General features: G+C 40.3%; 1 pseudogene; it reads left to right on the forward strand.

Moving 5' to 3' along the window:
• The first annotated feature begins 12,579 nt into the window (after positions 1-12,579).
• On the forward strand, positions 12,580-15,671 carry Set-ps6 (Set nuclear proto-oncogene, pseudogene 6; annotated as a pseudogene).
• The last annotated feature ends 5,671 nt before the right edge of the window (positions 15,672-21,342 follow it).

Consider the following 21,342-nt stretch of genomic DNA (forward strand, 5'->3'; position numbering starts at 1 on the left):
TTACCTTAAATTATACTATGTAGGTGGAATGCTATAAAAAGTACACTGTCGTGTTATTCAGAGTTCATAAAAGGCTTAAGAATCTGAATACTGAATATTGAGGTTTTCCTCACTCGTGCTGTTAAGTTTATCACTCTAAAGTTTACAAGTTAGAATCTCAGCAGCTCAGACTTTCACTTCCAAGAACCCTGTGCTGTTTAGTTAAACCAGTATAGGGAACTGGTTCTCTCTGCAATAGTCTTTTATTGTCCCTCTGCATCTGATTCGATCCTAGTGCTGAAAGCATGTCAGATGAATCACCCAGATAATTATTCTTTTGGACATTTAGCATGCAAGTTTATCTTTTAATTTCCAGAGGACACATAAGTGCAAGGTCAAGATAATTCTAGAGTAGAACAAATAAAGAAAACAGATTCATGTTTAATGCTGAGTAAATGGGAGACACAGGTTTCACCAACACAAGTTCAACATAGAAAAATCTTGAATTGTAAGTCTATTGAATAAACACTGACTTCCTCTGATGTCCTTAAAATATCTGTTTCAGTGTCAATGCATTTAGACTGCACGTCCAGAACTGGCCTTTCATTTTCTCCCTTAGTGTCTTGTGCTTAGATTTTGCCCATGTCTTTCTCTATGGCCCACAGAAAAATCTTCCCAAAACTGCCCCTGTCAGTAGTAACCACTATAGTTGATCGACACTGGCAGACAAGGTGTCACAGTGGGTGTGTGGGCCTGTGACCAAGGAAAAGGTCTGGATTGCAATGCTAAGAAGACAGTGTGATTCACAAAGTCTCTGCCAAAAATGGGTTTCTTTACAAAGTCACTAAATTCTGCTCTTGCCTGGTTGAGAATCGTCTCTTAAGGGTGCGTTGCATTTTCCTGCTGTCCAGAATAAAGCTGCTGGAGTAGACTCAGTAAGTCAAGACATTGTGAGCAGAGTTCACATATCACCCATGAGCAGAATACATAAGGAGCTGGGAAACAGTGACTACTGAAGACAGGCAAGGTACAAAGAAGCAGATTCCTGCAGAGAGGAAAGGAGCCGCCCATAATGAAAGAGCAAGTTCACAGCAGGTTTAGCCACCTTACCTCTGAGGGAGCTGACTTCTCCAACTACAGGGGCATTGTCTGAATTATAAAATGAGACTTGAGAGTCCATGGAGAGCCATGATGAAATAAGCTATGTACTTCACAACCAGGCCAAGAACATCTCCATTCCCAGATGCCGTTCTAGTCCGTGACTGAACATCCCTCCTTACTCCCCTTGGAAGTGACTGTGACCTCACTCATTTGTAATCTCATCTGGCTTTCTTTTTGCTTTATTTTATCTTTATGGCCCATGAGTCCCTCTGCTTGAACATTCATAGTGAATTATTTCATCTTTGTTTGCAACCAAGTTTATGCCATCGGGACCATCTGTACTGATGGGAGTTCTGAAGTTGATTCCTTTTTCCCGTGGTGTAGTATTTTACTATATCAACATTCCATACTTATCTATGCATCTTACTCTCGAACATTTGGAGTTGCTGGCATGTTTTCTTTGACAAACAGTGCTGCTGTTAGCATTTGGCAAATGCCACCTCCTAGTGTACAAGGAGCTTTCCAAGAATTTACTCGCTAGTAGAATGTCTGGCTCATCGAGTCTGGTCATACATTACTCTGCTAAGTAATGCAATATATCCTTCAACAGTGTTTGCACAGTTCTGTCCTACCGTCTCTACACCACTAGCATCCTGGTGTTGGTAGTCTTTCTGGCCTGTCAGCTTTATGAAACTTTTCTACACCATTACATAGCACTTCCTTTATTTATTTATTCCCCCATCAAATGGGAGTTTTCTGATTTATTCATAGGAATACTTCTGTTGTGGATATTATCAGCTTACTAGCTGTATTAGTCAGGGTTCTCTAGAGAAACAGAACTTATAGAATGTATACATATACATATACACAGATATATACATTACACATATGTATGCATACTCACATATAGACATATAATTTGATCTCAGCACTTATTCTGAAAGTTAGCTTTCCACTAATCTTTCATGTCACTAACCTCCCTCACACTCTGTGGCACCTCCTGATCTTTTACATTGTCACATGTTTCATCCATCCGTCCATAGTTGAGTTCATACAATATGTAGTCTTTCTTTCCTCTGCATTATTTTTATTGATAATTTTATTTATTTACATGACAAATGTTGTTCCCCTTCCCAGTCTCCCCTCCACAAACCCCTCACCTCTTCCCTCCTCCCCTTTGCCTCCAAGACAGTGCTCCCCTACGCACCCACCCACGCCTGCCTCAGCCCTCCAGTATCCCCCTTCCCTGAGGCAACAAGCCTCCAGAGGACCAAGCACCTCCCCTCCCACTGATGTCAGACAAGGCAGTCCTTTGCTACATATGTAGCGAGAGCCATGGACTGGCTCAGGTGTACTCTTTGGTCCACCCATAGGAAGATGCAGGAAGAATTGTAGAATGCTTTGCCAATGCAATACAATGAAAAGCAGTAATTACAATGACTAAACCACAAGAACCTGCATTCAAAGCAGGGAAGGAGCCTTGCAGAGAGCAAATACCCTTAATGAAATTTTTGAAAAATGTGAAACAATATCAGATGCTGTGCATGAACACATATATCACAGAAACGTGACAATATAAGTACCAATAATAAACATTTTCAGTGTGGTGCCTACCTCTGGAGATGCACGTATATTATTCCTTAAGTTTATCTGTGTGAATATGGATCTTTACAAAACTCTTAAATCTTATTTGCATTTTCTTGCCTCTAATATTTCTTATTTATGGTTAAAAAGCTAGTTTTGCAAGTCTCTATAATAGAGTGCTGGGAAGGAGACAAGCTATTGTTGAAGTCCTATACAAGGATCTACCACTCTTCTTCACATCTAGGGCAGACCCTTTTAGATGTGTCAAGACCCTGCTTCCTCACTACCATCTTTTATCCTTGACCTAGAGCCCTGATTCTCCTTCACCATCATTGTCTTCAAGAAATGCCAGTCCCTATGTGTCATGTCCTTTGAACCCTCCTAAGCCACACCCACCCCACAGTGGATTCTCGTTCAGCCTGGTACCAGCCAAAAGAGATTGCAGAGAGCCTGCACTAGCTATTTATGTTTTTTGAGTGTACACTGGGCTTCGTGGGATGTTTTGAGAACCATTTTTCAGTCATTTCTGAAACAACCAATGACATGGAATTAATAAAACATCTCTCCCAGCATGAGCACTTACTGGATGTTCTCATTAACTGAGACGCAGATGATGTCTGCTGAGCGACTTCCCTTGAATAGCACATATTCATGTCTAACTCTAGCCTTCCCATTTGATATTCTGTCTAAATAGCTACAGCCCTGTTTAAGAGTCAAGCACAAAATGCTCCGAGTTTTTATTGCCACCCTCGGAGCTATTTTCTTGTGTTCTCTGTGCACAATACCCAGAGCTGGACTGGCACTTGGTGGAATGATGCCATAGTGTATCATCTTTAGGAAGTCTCTACTGCATAACACTCCTCCATTACCACTGAAGGATGCCCTCATGTTTGAGAAAGTTGAATTCTGGGCTGGAGAGATGGCTCAGCCATTAAAGGCTAGGCTCACAACCAAAAATATAAGAGAAAGTTGAATTCTCTGAAAAATGGCGAGAATATTTTATAGGGGAATTGTTAATACCAGACACTCAGAGTAATGGTGTCACACTCAGTGTGCAGCCCAAAAGAGAAATTAACCTAAAAGAACTAAGAATTTAACATACTTAAAAAGGTAGTTGGAGTAAAGAAAGTTCATTCAAAAATGTGCATCAAGGGGCTGCAGAGACAGCTGAGAGCTGTCATTCTGACTCCTACTAGAATGAATTACAGTGGTTGGTTCTACCTGGACACGATCTCATGGAACTATTCTTGCAGAAAACCCAAGTGGTTCCCAGTACCCCCATGGCAGATCAAAACTGTCCTTAATGTGCCCTCTTCTGGCCGCTGCCAGCCACATGGTTCACATGTGCAAGCAAAATATTCATGCCCAGAAAATAATAATAAATACTTTCAACTGTAGTTTGAAAACATAAAAGAAAGTAATAAAAGAGCTGATTGCTGAGGTGATTAACAAGTCACGTCTCATGTGTCTAGCCCTCCCTACTTTCCCTCTTCCCTCTCCCTCCCCCTCCTCCCCCCCTCTCCCTCCCTTCCCCCCACAGACTCACCTCCCTTTTCTGTCCCCTTCTTATTTGTAATAACTCCATCTCCCATGTCTGATCTCATTCTGACTCCTACTAAAAGGAATTACAGTAGTTGGTCTTACCTGGTCAGGGTCTCACTGAGCATTTCTTTATACCAAGAACCTGAATTACATAGGGTCATGAGCCACCATGTGGGTGATGAAAATAGGCCAGGGTCCTCTGGAAGGGCAGTTGGTGCTCTTAATTATTGAGCCATATCTCTTGCCCATAAACAAACTTTTGACACTGAAATTATAAATGCTGTTAAATTTAGAGAGCTAAGGAAAAGGTGTAGAGGTGGTTGAAGGATTTCATTTCCTTAATTCACATCCTTGAATGAAGAACCCCCTTTCCCCTTAACCTACACAGTGGCTTAGCCTTGCAAGTGTGAGCAAATCTACGTCTTTCTGTCCATGTCTTATGGATACCACCCAAGAAGACCTGGATCGCACCATGTCCCCATGAGACAGAATATAACAAGCATATAGAGCTATGGGGAACAGAAAAGGGAGGTGAGTTGTGGTCAGAGCAAGAGGGTTGGACACCTGAGAATGCAACTTGTCTTCTGCTTCTCCCTAAGTCAGAACAGAGCTCTCTAAGCTTCCAAGAGAGGCAGCTTTTATAAGCACTTCAGAGTCCTAGAGCCTGAGTCCTTACCTTAGAGCACACTAAACCTTATTTCCCACCCATCCGTACAGTTAACTTGTGCACCAGGAGCCACATTATATGAGTGATGAACGCTTAGTGCTTCCTGCATGTGAGCTGCAACATTAATCTTGGCTCCCAAATTAAATACTGGGTAGAAGCCCAGCTCCTGAGTGGTAACATGTTATATATTGGAGCAGAAGAGATGCCTTTTCCCTAAGCTCTGTTCAGAAGCTTCCTTTGGCAGAGAAGGGCAGGAGAGGTCTCCGTGAGTGGCAGATTCCCTAAATATTCTAGTAAGGCTTAAGAAAGGGTTGCCTGCTCAGTTTGTCCCTCTTTGCTATGCCTGCTTAATTTTTTTGTTGTTCCAGATACTGATCACCATCACTAAAGTCTGAAGCATGGAAAACAAGTGTGTCTGTCTCATTGTTTCCCCACAAAGCAGGTAAAATGCAGGCAGCAATGCATGTGGAACCACATATGCTACCCACAGGCATCGTTTATCACGACAGAGCAGCCGTGATGTCTTCAGTCTGAGATATTATTCCCAAGTGCTGAAAAGTATTCATCAATAATGGAATGATATAAATTATAAAAGGCATCGCTTGCCTGCAGGGTTTCTACTACTGGCAAGTTTGATGATCTGAACACAGCACCCTCTGAAGTCTCACTTGCCAGATTAAAGTTGAATTTTCTGACTGAGAAAGAAGTGTTCACTAATCCAACGTGTATGTGAAATTAAAAAGTCAGATTTTTTCCACTATAGATGATACTGTACGTGGTATGTAAAAAAAAACTAATGATATCATTATTTGTTTCTTTCTTTCTTATTTTAAGAAAAAGAAATCACATGGGAAAGAGATCTCTGGGAGAGTTGGGGATAAGGAGTGGGCTTGGATAGGATTCAAATACATTGTGTTCATGTATGAAATCATGAGCAAATTTTCAAAAAAAAAAAGTAAAAATATTCTGCCCCACATAAGTAGGAAAAACTTTTTGTTTTTGTTTGTGGGTTGGTTGGTTTACTTTTGGGTTTTATTTAGAAAAAAAAAAAACAGCATCTCATGCAGCTAAGGCGGGTCTGCACCGCGCTGTGTCATCTAGAGGGACTTTGAACTCCTTATCTTTCTTCCTCCCCTGCGCAGTATCCGGGTTACAGCTCTGTGCTAAACTACTGGTTTGGGGTGGGGTGGGGCAAAGGACTTTTGAAAATGCATTTTTTCCCTCTGAAATGCTTTAGGAACAGTATCCTGGAGCGCACTGAGAGCTGCATAAATGTCTCTTCCTCCACTCTCCCACCATATTTTCTTATTTTTAATCTTATTCTAAGTTTCCTCTGAATCTTAGAAGCTGAGTTAGGGAACTTCGGGGAATTATTCTTGGCTGTGCTCGGTAATTTCCTCAGCCATTCTGTATCTGTGTATTCATTTCCTTCTAGTGATTAAGTGGATGGCTTTAATGTCTCTTTCCAGCTAAAAACTCAGGAGATGGTCAGATCAGAGTTCCATCACGGGTGCTGTCAACCACTGATTACTGAGTGTCCTCTGCAGTCAGAGGGAACAGGGTAGGTTAATCCAGATAATGGAGTCTCCCTGAAAAGCTTCGATTTGCCTTCTGGGTAGAGATGCTTATAAGACACAGATAGAAGTGTTTGAGCCTTTAAAAAAAAGTAATAAGCAGTAACTGCTTCGCCTCCTTCACCTCAGCTCATTACACAGCCACAATAGATGTTAGAGGAGGAGGAGGAGAGGACAGAGTGGGGAGGGACAAAGGGAGGGAGGAGGAGAGGGAGAAGGAGGGGAGAAGGAGGAGGAGAAGGAGAGGGAGAGAGAATAACTAGAGCCCTTAGGGAAAGTTTTACAACCAAAATTTATTTTTTAACGTACAGATGAAATTAAACGTAAAGACTGCAATTTAACTCAGATTTCAAGAGCTACCCAGCATCTCTCTGTCACAGCTTAATTCAGCACATAGCTCAGTGAGAGTGTTTGTTGGGCATGGGTGAGGCCCTAGGTTTAATCCCAATGCAAAAATCACAACAAAAACTGCCAAAGAACAAAATTCAATATATGCTCTTAGTATAGAGGCAGAAATTACTGAGTCACCCTAACTTAGTATGCCCTGCATGCTCCAAGTTCTTAACCAAAAAACAAAACAAAAAAAACAAAACAAAAAAAAAAAAGTTTGGCTCAGAAGGACTAGCAATCCTTTTCAAACTCCTCTACAGATACCTGGGTAGTTTTCTCTATCCATATATGTGTTCATACCTTTCACTCTCCCAGATTGTGTTCTTTAAGATAATTGTACCAATTTTAACTTCGTCAAGCCATACAAAATGTGTTTTCATCAACCCACATCTCCTCAGCATGGTGTCCTTCCCTTCTTCCACAGTGTAATCGTGCGTGGCTGCTGTAAGTTTCATCTGCATTTTGGTCTGTGAGGCATTTCTTATTCTTGTACTGGCTGCTCTGCTTTACTCTTCTGCTCCTCAGTAAACTGTCCCCCAACTGTTTCTGATTGTTGTTGTCTTTGTATTCTTTCTGTTGATTTGTGTACATGTCTTATGAGTCCTGAATATCAGCTCTCTGGTTGTTATATGCACTGAAAATACATTTCAAAATTGCCCTTTCTGCATTTTAAAGATTGGTTTTTGATGTAGTTTATAGTTTGATATAATTAAATGTATTTATCTTTGCTCTCATGATCACAGCAGCATTGCTTATAATAATAAAAAAGGAAGCATCCTCATAGCAAATCACTAGAAAAGGGGAAATGAGTCACTCTGGATATATTCAAACAGTAGAGGGCTATGCCACAGCAAATGGATTAGCTCACACATCTCCCAACAGGTAAATCATACCAACAGAAGTCTGAGTGGTGAACACAGTGGACGATACCAAATAATATAAGCATATATTGACTTTAGAAACATTTAAAATGCATTATCACAAAGTATCTAAAGGTATGGGGGAAACAGACTGAATTTCAAAGTCAGATTTGCCATGTAGTTTTTTTTTAAATTTCATTGTATATATTGAATTTATACAGTACTGTGCTACCTATGGGCATTACACACATGCATGCGCATGTGCACGCGCACACACACACACACACACACACACACACACAGAGAGAGAGAGAGAGAGAGAGAAAGAGAGAGAGAGAGATGATGCATTGAGAGTAGTCCCCCTACTGTGATAGAAGAAATGATGCTGAGAGAAACCTTGACAGTGCTGCCCTACACATGAGTTTCAAAGGAAAACAGTGCTCTAGATGGAATTGTGCCAGGGGCCATTCCTGTTATACTATGGACAACTATCTAGCTCCACTCTTCCTGTGTCCTGAGAATCCAAGTAAAGTTGAGCCTAAAAATAATAGATTAATATGTTTGCCAAATGTAATTTCCAGACAGGAGAGCATTTGGATAGGCGTTGAGAAAGCAGCTGTAATTATTAAAAAGGTCAGCATCGCTAAAGGGAAACCTTTAGGCTGCACTGATACCAGAAGCCAAAGCTCACCCATCCAGAGGCGGTACCTCATGATAAGCCAAATTCATTTAAAGGAAGAAAACCTAAACTGAAGAAATTCCAAGCTCCTCAAAAGCAACAGCCAAAGAATGTGCTATCTGGGGTCAGTGTACAGCAGCTCAAACACCTGTGGGACAGCAGGGCCGGGGCGCATTTTGAGCTAGCAGAACTTGGTAGCATGATCCCTATGGGTCTGCAAGCATGGAAGATAAAGGCTTGATGGAGTCCTGGAGTCTTGACTCCATGATGAAAGAGAACAGCTAGGCCCAGAAATGTTTTAACACCCCTGCAAGAAGGCCCTGAGGGGCCAATTGTGTGAAGCTATGAGGGCCAGCAAGGTTTCTGTGAAGATCCCTGGAGCATCAGACATGCATTGAGGGAAGCTGCAGTCATGGAGCAGAGCCAGCCTAGAAAGACAATGTGTCTGTCCTGAGGGCAGCAGAGCCAGAGGACCGGGACATGGTGCTGCAGGATTTAGTGTGACTGTCTCTCGACATGCCTGGGATCTTCCCTTTGGGAATAGGATGTTTATCTATTGTACTGTATTTTACCTATAGCATTGTATTGTACTTTGTATTGTAATGTACCTATTGCCACTGTATTTTCAAAGTATGTAACTTATTTTTTTACATTTATAGGACCTCATAGTTAACAAACTTTTGGGCTTTCACAGTATTGGAATTTTTAAAGACTTAAAATTTTAAAGTTGGATTGAATGTACCTTACACCTTGTTGATGAACCTACGAGAACAGGAGGTAGTGGTTTTTACCTTAAAATGTTAGCTTTAAGTCGCGTCTAAATAAAGGGTGAGGTTGTAATTGGTAGTGTTACTTGTCAACAGGAGATCATCCTCTGGGGATGTCTGTAAGGGACTATCTTGATTATTTTAAGTGTGGTAAGAAACCTGCCTTCCGTGGGTGATACCACTCCCTGGTTGAGACCCTGGACTGTTCAAAATGAACAAGCCAAGAAGCATTCATTCATCATTTTCTACTCAGACTGCTTTTGTAAACAGTCCCTTCACACAGCTAATCACTTCTTCCTTCACTGTGGTTTAATTTTATGACATGGTTCTCAACCTGAGGATTATGACCCTTTCACAGGGGTTGCCTAAAACCATGAGGAAAAGTTATTTACATCACAGTTCATAACAGTATCAACATTACAGTTACAAAGTACAACAAAAATAATTCTATGTTTGGGGTTCACTACAACATGAGGAACTATTAAAGAGTTGCAGTATCAGGAAGCTTGAGAGCCACTGTTTTATGAGGTCTCATCTGTGAATTGTTGGCTTTATTTCCTGAGTGATCGACTATTCAGAAGGTCCTTATCTTTGCCTATACCTTGCTTTCTTATTTTTCACAGAAAATACTATAAAAATAACTTCACACACAAAATTCTAGTGGCAATTTCAGTTGAAATTAACTCCTAAGAAAGTGTAAACATTGTATTACAGACGTATATTATCCAAAATTCCAGAAAGCATTTAAACAGGCAACACATGTCATTAGTCACTTGGGATAGACAGAGCAAATATTAATGAAACTGAGCCCCTGAAAAAGTGTATGCTGCTTGCTCTTAGGGAAGAGAGAAAATCTTGATGCAGGCATTAGTAATCACTGGCTCATGGAGAGTCAGTCTTTATTGGAACTGTTAAAATCATTTATAGCTTTGCTTTGTAAGGAAGCTGATGATTTACTTCTTTTGTTCTTGAGAACTGTCACTCAATGAACTTACAACGTATGTATTCATTCCAAAAGGCACTGGAGATGAGAATTTAAGCCTCTGCACAAAACCAACAACCCGAAGTTTATTTAAAAAAAAAAACAACAACTATCCAACATTGGTCTGCAATTTATTTCAGACAATAAAAAAAAAAACATCATTTCCTTGGAACATAAAATTTTGATCCCACAGGAAATTAAGATAAGAACTCACGGTTTAAAGTCAACATCCTGGTTAGATGATAGTTATTTCCCAAGTGTGTGTCACCAATTCTCTCTCTGTTTTATCTTCAAAGGCTCTTCTTGCCAGCCCCACTATGAACCATTCATCAGAAGGCATCCAAGTCATGGCTGATTCAACTTCAGAAGAACCAGAACAAGAGGAGGAGGAGACAGAGGTAGACTCAGAGCATGAAGAGCCTCATTTAACCAAACTCTAAAGAATAGCAGTAGTAGGGAACAGAAAATCTGTTTCCACATTCTGTGTGTTGAAATAACAAGCTCATTGAATATAGGAGTAGATCTGATGTCTACTTCTGTCTCTAGTGGGCCATTAGTCTGTTCTGAGTCATGTGGAAGAAACTTGGAGTTGATATTGATAGAAGAAATTCCTAAGAGGATGGCACCCATGAGTAGAACTGAGGTCCCTGCCTTCATTGGTGCTGTTACCTTTACAGAAACCAAATGGTCACTGGTAGTATAAATAACCAGTAACAGTTCATATCACAATGGGATTTTTGTTGCAAAATGTAAGATTAGACAGAGTTTGGATAATTTGCTTCTCGAATAAGCCAAGCAGGTCAAAGACCTAAACGCTACATAAGAAGGGACTGAAAGAAATTCTGTCTATGACTTGGTGAGAAGAGATACACAAAATCTCAGAGGCTAGCTTTGGTGTGCTGAAATATCATCATGGAACCAGAACCTTGATAATTCTCACTGTCACGGCAAAAACAATGCCAGAATGCCAGAAGCATGCCTGGTCTCTGTATTAACAACAAGTCACATGCCACTGCTGTTGCATATCCTTTGGACAGGTTTGCCGCTGTCAAATGCAACACATTGATCTCGAACCTTAGCATTAGTCAGCATTTTTATAGTGCTCGTCCTGAGTTGTGAAGATAAAATCTTTGATGCTCAACGCTACATCATTGTATAGTCTAGAAACAGTCTAGGACGGTGAGGGAATGAAGGAGAGACAAACATATAAAGACACGGAGACACAGGAAAGGCTGGCCTTAGGTAGACCGGGCTGTCTGATGTAATGTAGACAATTGAATAGTGAAGTAGAGTCAGTACACTGTCACAGCTGAATGAGGAGGCAGGGTTATTATCTACAGATAAACAAGGAGACAGAGGTTACGTACACAGCAGGATCAAAAAGGCAGGCTCAGCTAGCTAATCTCATTATGAGCACTCTCTCTAGGGGAGCAGTCTTTGGAGGTAGAAGAGGGTAGGTAGATAGTTTTGCACATACTATCAACATCCACACCTTCCAAGCCTCCCTCTGGGAGGAAACTGCCATGCTTCCGTAGTTCTGAGGTCCTTGATGGAGCCATGCCCAAGTCAGCAACACAGCTCTACTCAGGACTCCACATACTCAGGGCTTCTTACACTCCTCACGGTTCAGTCTTTAGGTAGGGGTACCTGCTCGAGTGAAGAGACTTTCCCGAAGCAGTGGGAAAGCAAAGCAGAGTCAGGCCTGTTGTGGTTAGAATGAGAACAGCCTCCACAGATATTTGAAAATCTGGTCCCCAATTGGAAGCTATGTGAAAATGACTGAAAGCTGTGGCCTTGCTGGGGGAGGTTTGTTACTGGGGTGGGATAAAGGTTTCTTACGTCTCTTGCCATTCTTGTATCCTCTCTGCTTCCTGCTTGCAGGTCAGGATGTGAGCTCTCAATAGCTGCTCCTGTACCATGTCTTCTTGCTGCCCTGCTCCTGGCATGATGGTGATTGGCTCCTGCTGTTCTGGCATTGTAAATGCCAAATAAATTCCTTCCATAACTTGCCTTGGCCATAGTGTGTTATGACAGCAATAGGAACTTTAAGATAAGGCCTGCCATCAAAATAATAAGGTTATTGGGGATAAAAAGATATCTATTTTGTTTTCTCTGATACTTAATAATTATTATTTATGTACATGGAGGGTTTTGCCCACACGTATGTCTGCACACCACATTCAAGCCTGCTGGGTACCAGTATAAGTCAGAAGAGGATGTTGGAGCCTCTGGAACTGGTGTTGCAGAATTGGTGTTGTGAGTCACCATGTGGGTACTGGAAATCAAAACACCCAGAAGAGCTCTTAAATACTGAACCATCTCTCCAGGCTCCTCCTCTGATACATTCAAATATATGAAACACATGATCTCAGTATCCAGAAAACCCCTGTAGATTCTTTTTCTCATCAGCTCATTCCCATCTTGATAAATGAATGTCGTTGTGTTTGTGGTATGATGGACTCTGTGGAGAAATCTTTTCATGATCTCATTAAAGATAATCATAAGCCCATGCCCATTTTACTGGCTGTGCCCATAGTCTCCAATCAGAACCTATTTGGGGACTTCCTCAATAATGAGAACTACAACATCAAAATTGAGAAAGCTGCGGCCTGTTGTACAGATGTTTGGGCAACATCTGAAAGAGCTGACCTATCTGTGCTCTGCTGCTTTTACTAATCTTTGGTATTTTAACTATTAGTGCTATCATTATGCCAAGTATCCATAAAGTGAGATTCTCTTTTTACAACATCGTGGGTATGCTCACTTAGGTTAGTGAAGCTGAATATGCAGTGATCAGGAATATCAATATGTCAGGCAACTCCGAGCTCCCACATGCCCTTCATAAGAAGAAGCATTTGTGACTACTGTAGGTACCTTGGTGTGGCTGCAAAGTAGAAGAGAACAAGACTGAGATCATTAAGTATTGGAGGAAGGGACTGAACATATGGTTTCAAGGAGATCAATACAATGTTGAGCATGAGAAGCAGAGATAAAGTCACTCTGCCTCTCTTGTTTATGTGCATGCATGTGTGTTTGCATGAGTCTATGTACACCAGAAAAGGTTGGATCTTCAGGAACTGGAGTTATAGGTGGTTGTGAGAGGCCTGATGTAGGTGTTAACAACCAAAGTAGAAGTTAAAGAACAAGATGAAGTCAATGCTGATCACAAGCAGAAGTTTCTTGTCTAATTCAATGAAATGGTCAGCTAGCTAGATAAGAATCAGACAGACAGACAGACAGACACACACACACACACACACACACTTTGTGGAGAAACAGAGAGACAGAGGCAGAGGCAGAGGCAGACATACAGACATACAGACAGGCAGACAAGAGACAGACAGGAAGAGGGCACCCTACAGGTGTCCTGAAGATGGAGGCCCACCTCTGTATGGTACTTATAGAACAAGATAATCCAAAACACCCTTGGTTTAAGTCTATCATCCTGAGATAAATAGTAAAAGTCCTCTCTTCATTTCAACATTCCAAGTTTAAAGCCTAGACCACATGGTTACTTTGCTCATGTTGACATGCTACAGGGCACAGAAGACAGAATATGCTGCAAAACTTTGTAGGACTGACATTTTCAGTGCAAGAAAGTAAAGGGGGGTTTTTCTTTCATCTGAACTTCAGTACACATCCGTGAGTGGGCATTCCGAATAGCTAGACGTGGAAACACAGAAAAGGGGAATATATTGAGCTTGACAGTTCTGAAAACACATATAAAACGCAATTTATGCCCTGAAAAATAATGCTCTTTAAAATAGGTGATGAATAAAGAAGAAACATTTCATAACACACCTTCTGAGGGCCAGGACATAACTAAATGAAATAGCGTAATACTAATAGCAGTTGTCCTTGTAGACCAGAATCAGAAGTGTTTGCGATTTTTCTTTGCGTGCTGAGTAGATCCCATTTGTCCTATATAAGTAGGCACACATTTGCTTTTATAATAATAGTAGTGAAGTGTTTGGAAATGCTCAAATTGATTCAAAAGGAAGCAAAAAAAATACTGCTAAATACAAGAAATACGTAATGATTCATAAAAGCTGAGGATACAAAGAGAAGCAAAGTTATACCAGAAAAATGCAAAGAAAGCTGAAGACCCAGGCCTTCAACAACACTGATGGAGGCCACTGAGATAGCACAACGATGGATAAGTTCAAATTACAAAATGCCCTATCTTCACAAAGAACAGAATAACCTTAAAGGTTAGCCACTGCAAGAAAAGCAAGAACACTAAACCCTTAGAAAATATCACATTGTGCCCCAAGTGCACAGGTCATTTCAATGAAAATGGAACATATATAACTCACAAAGACAACTGAGCCTCAACAAAGTAGAAATAAAGAGATACATCCCAGAGCACAAGACTGTAAGCCATAGGCTCACACTAGATAGACCTTGCAATGTTATACAGTTCTTAGATCAAAGTAGAAAATCACACTTGACATTTCAGAATTTTTAAGAAATATTAGTAAGTAGACTACTTATAGGGAGCCATCAGGTACAATTAAGGCTCTGCTTACAATAAAATGGACTACAATAAATTTAAATAATATTAATTAAAAGCATCTAATTTAAATATCCTGCTCTAAAAAAAAAACTAGAAAAGTGTAAAAAGTAACCACCTCAAAGAGCACCAGGAACAAATTAATGAGAATAAATTACTAGTTCCTTTAAGTTTCTTCTAGCCGATTGCATCCAGGTCCTGCCTCTAGCTTCTGCCACTGCCTCATGCCAGGGTCCGGAAGCAGTAATCTGTGCTCCCGCCTCAGGCTAAGAAACTCAGACTGGCTCCTTAGGGGAAGCTGGGGACACAGCCACTCCCCTTCGTTGGAAGGAGAAAAATAAATAACAGCAGGAAACAATTGAACATACTGAGGAAGTACAAAATGGAGTAGATTTTAAGAACAGGCCAGTGAAGAAATTCTGAAAGTAGATAAAAATATATATATAACAAACTCCACCAACCATTTTTTTTTCCGAAAAAAGGTTAGAGCTGATAGTCAAAATCCCAAATTTGGGGGTAACACTTATCAACCACCCACAAGTGTCTGCACTGCTTGGGGAGGAAGATTCTGCATTATTTGACCAGAGTTGAAATGACAGAACTTCCAGACATTAAATCAGCCTACAGAATACAGTTTGGTTTTGATGAAAATCTTCACTTGGAAAATAAAGCTCTCCCTAACCAATTTCATCTGAATGAGAGTGGTGATGCATCTTCAAAGTCCACTGACATCAAATAGAAATCAGAAAAGGGTTTGACAAAATGCTCAAGTCAAACACAGAGTAAAGCCTGCGGGAAGCTGTACATAGTGCCAGAGACACCTCTACCTAGTTACAAGCCATTCTGCTGAGGTACAGAGGTTAGAAAAGCTCATCAAAAATGATATTGGCCAAATCCCTTGCAGTGTTATTTGGCTCCTGATATAAATAATAAAGGAAGATGATGAGGATGATGAAGATTGGAAGATATTGATAAAGAAGGGGGTAAGGATGAAGGTGAAGGTGTTGGTGAAGGGAAGGAGAGGAGGATGTAGGTGAGTCTGACTAGCATTAGAAGACTGATATATTCTAACCTTTTTTCTTTTCCTTCCCTTTTTAAATTTTTCTCCAGTCCCTGGGAGTAAGTTGTAGTCATTTTCCGCTCCTGCCCCTTTCTTGAGCCCAGTCATCTTCTTTTTTGAGGTCTCTCTCTTCTCAACACCATGGTTCTCCATTTATTTTAGGGGAATATCTTGGGAAAAATAAAATGGGAAGAAAAATCTCCACTCTCCTATTCTAAATTCACTTCACCCACCCCCTTTTTTTTTCCTCTCAAAACCCTGTGGATTCAATTTCATCACCATGCTTTATGGGAAAAAAAAGAAAAGCCCTTCAGTTTCCTTAGCTCTGCTGGAGGCTGAAGGGTGCTAGGTTGCTTTTCTCCTTTCTCGGTGATTACAGTGTGCTTAGAGATTCCATTGTGTCTCTATGTGAATACAGACAGCATTTACCAACATGGATCTGACCTTCTCTTATTTGATAAAAAGGGAAAGGGAGGGTATAAAGGTCAGCAAGGGCGGGTTGGAGATGTCTGGGCGGGCTAAGTGGGATTTTGAGAAAATGGCTTCTTCGTTGGCATGTTTAATTGTGACAACTAACAGATATCCTTGTAGTTTAAGATGGCACTTTTAAATTTTCTCCTTACAGTGAATGGAACCCTCCCATTCAATGGGAGGATCATCAGAAGCTGGGAGGTTTTATTTGGAGTTGACATTCTCTATTGTAAGTCTATTTTTAATTATTTTTGGGGGTGTCACTGGAAAGAAAAAATAATCATCTTAAATGTTAAAGGGAAGAAGTTACTTTGTTGCAATAAAACAAACGTGGGTGCAAAGGACCTGATATTTTTCTGCCAAAACAGAAGCAGATACACACTTTGCAGCATAGCCACAAGGCTATGAAAATTGAGCTAAAGGGATTTGAATCATGTAATGTTTCCATAACTGAGTGATGTGGGTACAATTTGCTGCCATGGATTGGTACCCTTGATTTTTATCTCAATTTGGCATTTTCTTTAATTGGGCCTTTAGTTACTCTATGACAGCACCTGTTCCCATCATGTCACCGACCTGCTGTTCTATCGCCACCTGTATGAAGGACAGCTGCTGGGACATATGTCCCAGATATGTAGCAGAAGGACTCAGATGTGACTCTGAGCTCTGTCTGCTCAATGCCATTGTGCAGAGAGTAATGTTTGAGACGCTCACCTGATACATAAGCTTTTTAATGCTGTGTCTGTGTTAGGGTTTCTACTGCTGCAAGGAAAACATCATGACCAAAGAGCAAATTGAAGAGAAAAGGGTTTGTTTAGTTTACACTTCCACATTGCTGTTCATCAATCACTAAAGGAAGTCAGGACAGGGACTCTAACAGGGCAGGAACTTGGAACCAGGATGCAAAGGCCATGGAGGGATGCTGCTTACTGCCTGGTTCCCATGGCTTCTCTAGTCTATTTTCTTATAGAATCCAGGACCACAACCCCAGGGATGCCACCACTCACAATGAGCTGGGCCCCTCCCCCTTTAACACTGAGAAAATTTTTGCCTTACAGGTGGATCTCATAGAAAGATTTTTCTCAACTGAGGCTCCTTCCTCTCTGATGACTCTAGTTTGGGTCAAGTTGACACATAAAACCAGCCAGTACATGCTGTAAAAATAAAACTAAAATTAATGCCACTTTTCCAGAGATGATTAATGGGCAGCCTGGTCAAATTCAAAGCTTTCTGATATATAAAACTTTACAAATGGAACTAATTCATCAACGGGCAAAAATCTGTCTAGACAGGTAGTATGTAATTTCTGTACAGAATGATGTTTAGTAAATATATCACTGTAGCAGTTGTGGATCTCCTAACAAGAAGATTACCTTTGATGACCACAACACTATCATGAGTATCAAGGAATTAGCAGTAGTTTCCTAAGATTATAGTGTCTTACCCATATTCAGATGCCCTAATGTATCTAGAATTTATAGTTTATTTTTGTTCAAAACAGGATACATGTGTACATAAATATATAAAAATGAGCTATTCTATAGGCATATAGATTTCACAAATTCATCACAATGAAGTTTCACAATGAAGCTTTTAATAACAAAAAAACTAATAGATTTTTGTCATTTACAGATATGAGGCAATTCTTCTGCCCGAGTTCTGTTTTTTAAAATATTTTTCCTTTTATTGAACATAGAATCCTTTCTCAAAAATATATGCTGATTACTATTTTCCCTTTACTCCTCCCAGTTCCTCTCCACCTCCTTTCTCATCCAGATCCACTCCCTTTCTATCTCTCATTAGAAAATAACATATTTCTAAGAAATAAAAATAACGTGTGATAAAATAAAATAAAACAAAAATATCACATCAAAGGTGGACAAATAAATCAACAGAAGGAAAAAGGGCCAAGAGAAGGCACAACAATCAGAGACCCATGATTTGCATGCTCAGGAATCCCATAAAAACAGTAAACAGGAAGCCATAAGGCATAGAAGAGCTGGTGCAGACCTGTGCAGGCTCTGTGCATGCTGCCTCAGTCTCTGTGAGTTCGTATGGGTTTTGCTCATGTTGATTTAGAAGGCCTTGTTTTCTTTTATTTTTTTATTTTTTTTAATTAATTTATTATATGTAAGTACACTGTAGCTGTCTTCAGACACACCAGAAGAGGGCACCAGATCCCATTACAGATGGTTGTGAGCCACCATGTGGTTGCTGGGATTTGAACTCAGGACATCTGGAAGAGCAGTCAGTGCTCTTAACCACTGAGCCATCTCTCTAGCCCCTAGAAGGCCTTGTTTTCTAGGTAACCTCCAACCCCTCTGGCTCTTACGGTCTTTCCACTCCCTTGTTCCAGTGGTCTCCTGAGCTCTGAGGGGAGGGACTCGATGGAGACACACCATTTAAGTTGAGTATTCCAAGGTCTCTCTATCTCAGTGAGAGAATATTGTCTGGTTATGAGTCTCATATTTGTTCCCATTTGCTGAAGGATAAAGGTTATCTCATGATGGCTGAACAAGACACTGATCTACAAATAGAATGCCATTAGGAGTCATTTTATCACTCTATTTTTGTCATTGCTGTTGTTTTTCACCCTAGGACTCTGGGATCTCTAGTCTCTGGTTCTTGGCCACCCAAACAATATCAAATATGAATTCTGTCTTAGCTGGGATTTCCACTATGACCATGCCAACTCTTATGAAGGGAGAACATCTAACTAGGGCTGGCTTGTTACCTCAGCACTATAGTCCATTATCATCATGGCACAGAATGCAGGCAGACATGATGCTGGAGAAGGTGCTGAGAGTTCCACATATTGAGTCACAGGCAGCAGAAGGGAACTGACCCTCCAGGCCTGTCTTGAAGTTGTGATACCTCCAAGCCCACCACCTCTTAATGTAGGTCCTCCAACAAAGGCCACATCTCCTAATAATGCCACTCCTTATGGAACTGTGGCAGTCATTTGTATCTAAACCAGCAGAGGTTCCTTAAGTCAATTCAGATATGGGTTGGTTACTCTCACAAGCTTTGTGCCACCATTGCACTAGCATGTCTTGAAGGCGGGACACCACTGTAGGTCAAAGGGTGTGTGGCTGACTTGCCATTTAGCTTTCCCCTTTGGTAGCATAGAGAGTGCCTTCCTACAGCAAAGATGGTAGAACATAAGAGTGAGAGCTCTAGGTATGCATCGGCTTGACTTCTTCCATCCAGTGAGTTGTGTACGTATTGCCTTCAGCAATGTAGCCTTGAACTCAGTTTGTGAAGAACAGACTAGCAACAGTCTGGGCTGTTTAGTGTTCCCACAGGAGTCATTTGGCCAGCAACACAACTGGATTGTATACATTCCCAATACTAGAAGCTTCATTTGGTGACAAGAGAAGCCCAGTTGAGACTTCACCTCCCTCCATTATTTGGTGATTTTATTTAGATCATCTTCACTTACGTACATATTTTACGAAGTTTCTAATATATTAGGCATCCATACTATCCCTCAAGTAGCCCTTAATTTTACTTCTCTCTTTATATTCCTCCCATCTCCTTCTCCCCTCCCAACTTGATTATCCCATTTAAGCTTCCCCACCATCCATCAATAACTATCCTTTCTAGTTCCCTTTCCTAGGAAGGTCTATCTCCCCCTATAGTACCTTACTCTATGTCTGCCCTCTGTGGTTCTATAAACTGTAGCCTGGCTATCATTGACTTAACAACTAGTAGCCACATGTAAGTGAGTACATACCTTATTTATCTCTGGGTTTGGGATACCTCACTCAGGGTGACTATTTTTCATGTTCTACTCTCTTCCCTGTGAATTTCATTCCTTTTAACAGCTGAGTAATACTCCATTTTATAAATGTACTACATTCTTTTCTTAATCCTTCTGCTGGGGAGTATCTAAGTTGTTTCCAATTTCTGACCCTTATGAATAGAGAAGCAGTGAATATGATCGAGCAAGTGTCTCTGTAGTAAGGCGGACTGTGCTTTAGTTATATGGTCAACAGGGGTTTAGCTGGATCTTGACGTAATCTATTCTCATCTTGGTAAGGAACCGCCACGCTGATTCCCAAACTGGCTGAACAATTTTGTAGTCCTACCAGCAATGGATGAGTATTCCCTCTATACCACATCCTTAGCAGCGTGAGCTGTCACTTGTTCTTACCCATTCTGACAGAAATAAAATAAAATCTCAAAGTAGTTCAGCATCCTTAGCCATTGCAAGTCAAACCACTTTGAAAGTTCATTTTATCTTATTTTTAATTTAAAAAATTTATGTGTTATCAGTGAGTTTGTGAATGTGTGTTTATGTGTGTATGATGATTATTAGGTTTTTATATCAATGTGGTGCTCACATCAAACTCTCAGCATTTGAGTTTTCCGTTTCATCTATGCATTTAAAATATATTAGTATCATCCATTTGCCATGGTCTGAATAAGAAATGCCACACAGGTTTTTATCTTTGACTGCATAGTCATTGCTTGGGAAGGTAATTAAAATCTTTCATTTCAAGATATCAAGTTTATGATGGACCCTGCAACCAAAAAGGAACATATAAAATCATAAGCAATTACTTGCCATTGTTGAAAATAAAACAAACTTAGAAAACGTTGATAAAACATGTAATTTTCTATAAAAAATTTTACCAGAAAGATTTTTTTAAAATACACATAATACATGAAATTTTTGGCAAAACATATAGAAATACTAATCAAAGGTGTTTCCATGTAGGTACCAGATTTTTAAAACATAACAATAAAATATTGTATTCATTTTTTTGCAGTTGATATGACAAAATGACTAATAAAGGCAGTGTAAGAGAGAAAAGGTTTATTTTATTTTGGTTCCAGTATAAGTCTCCAATGACTAGCTTCAACCAAAGACGCCATGTCTTCCACAACCATTTCATCTCTCTGTCTAGACTTTTACACAATAAAATATTAGTTGTCGTCTCTGTCATTCCCCATCTCACACACGCTCAAGTTAATTAATAAGTTAAATAAATGTAATAAAAATTAAAACTCAGACAAATTTGCACACAAAATTGCACACTGTGATAAATGTGAGTGTACAGGGTATAAACCAATGAAGACATCAGTAATAAAACTTTATGGTCCTACTGAGCCCTTGGTTTACTATTTTATCTACTTTTCAGACTAGACAACAGCAGGTCTCCAAAAT

The sequence above is a fragment of the Rattus norvegicus genome, chromosome 4 (genome assembly GCF_036323735.1).
Source record: "Rattus norvegicus strain BN/NHsdMcwi chromosome 4, GRCr8, whole genome shotgun sequence".
In the NCBI taxonomy this organism is placed as follows: domain Eukaryota; kingdom Metazoa; phylum Chordata; class Mammalia; order Rodentia; family Muridae; genus Rattus; species Rattus norvegicus.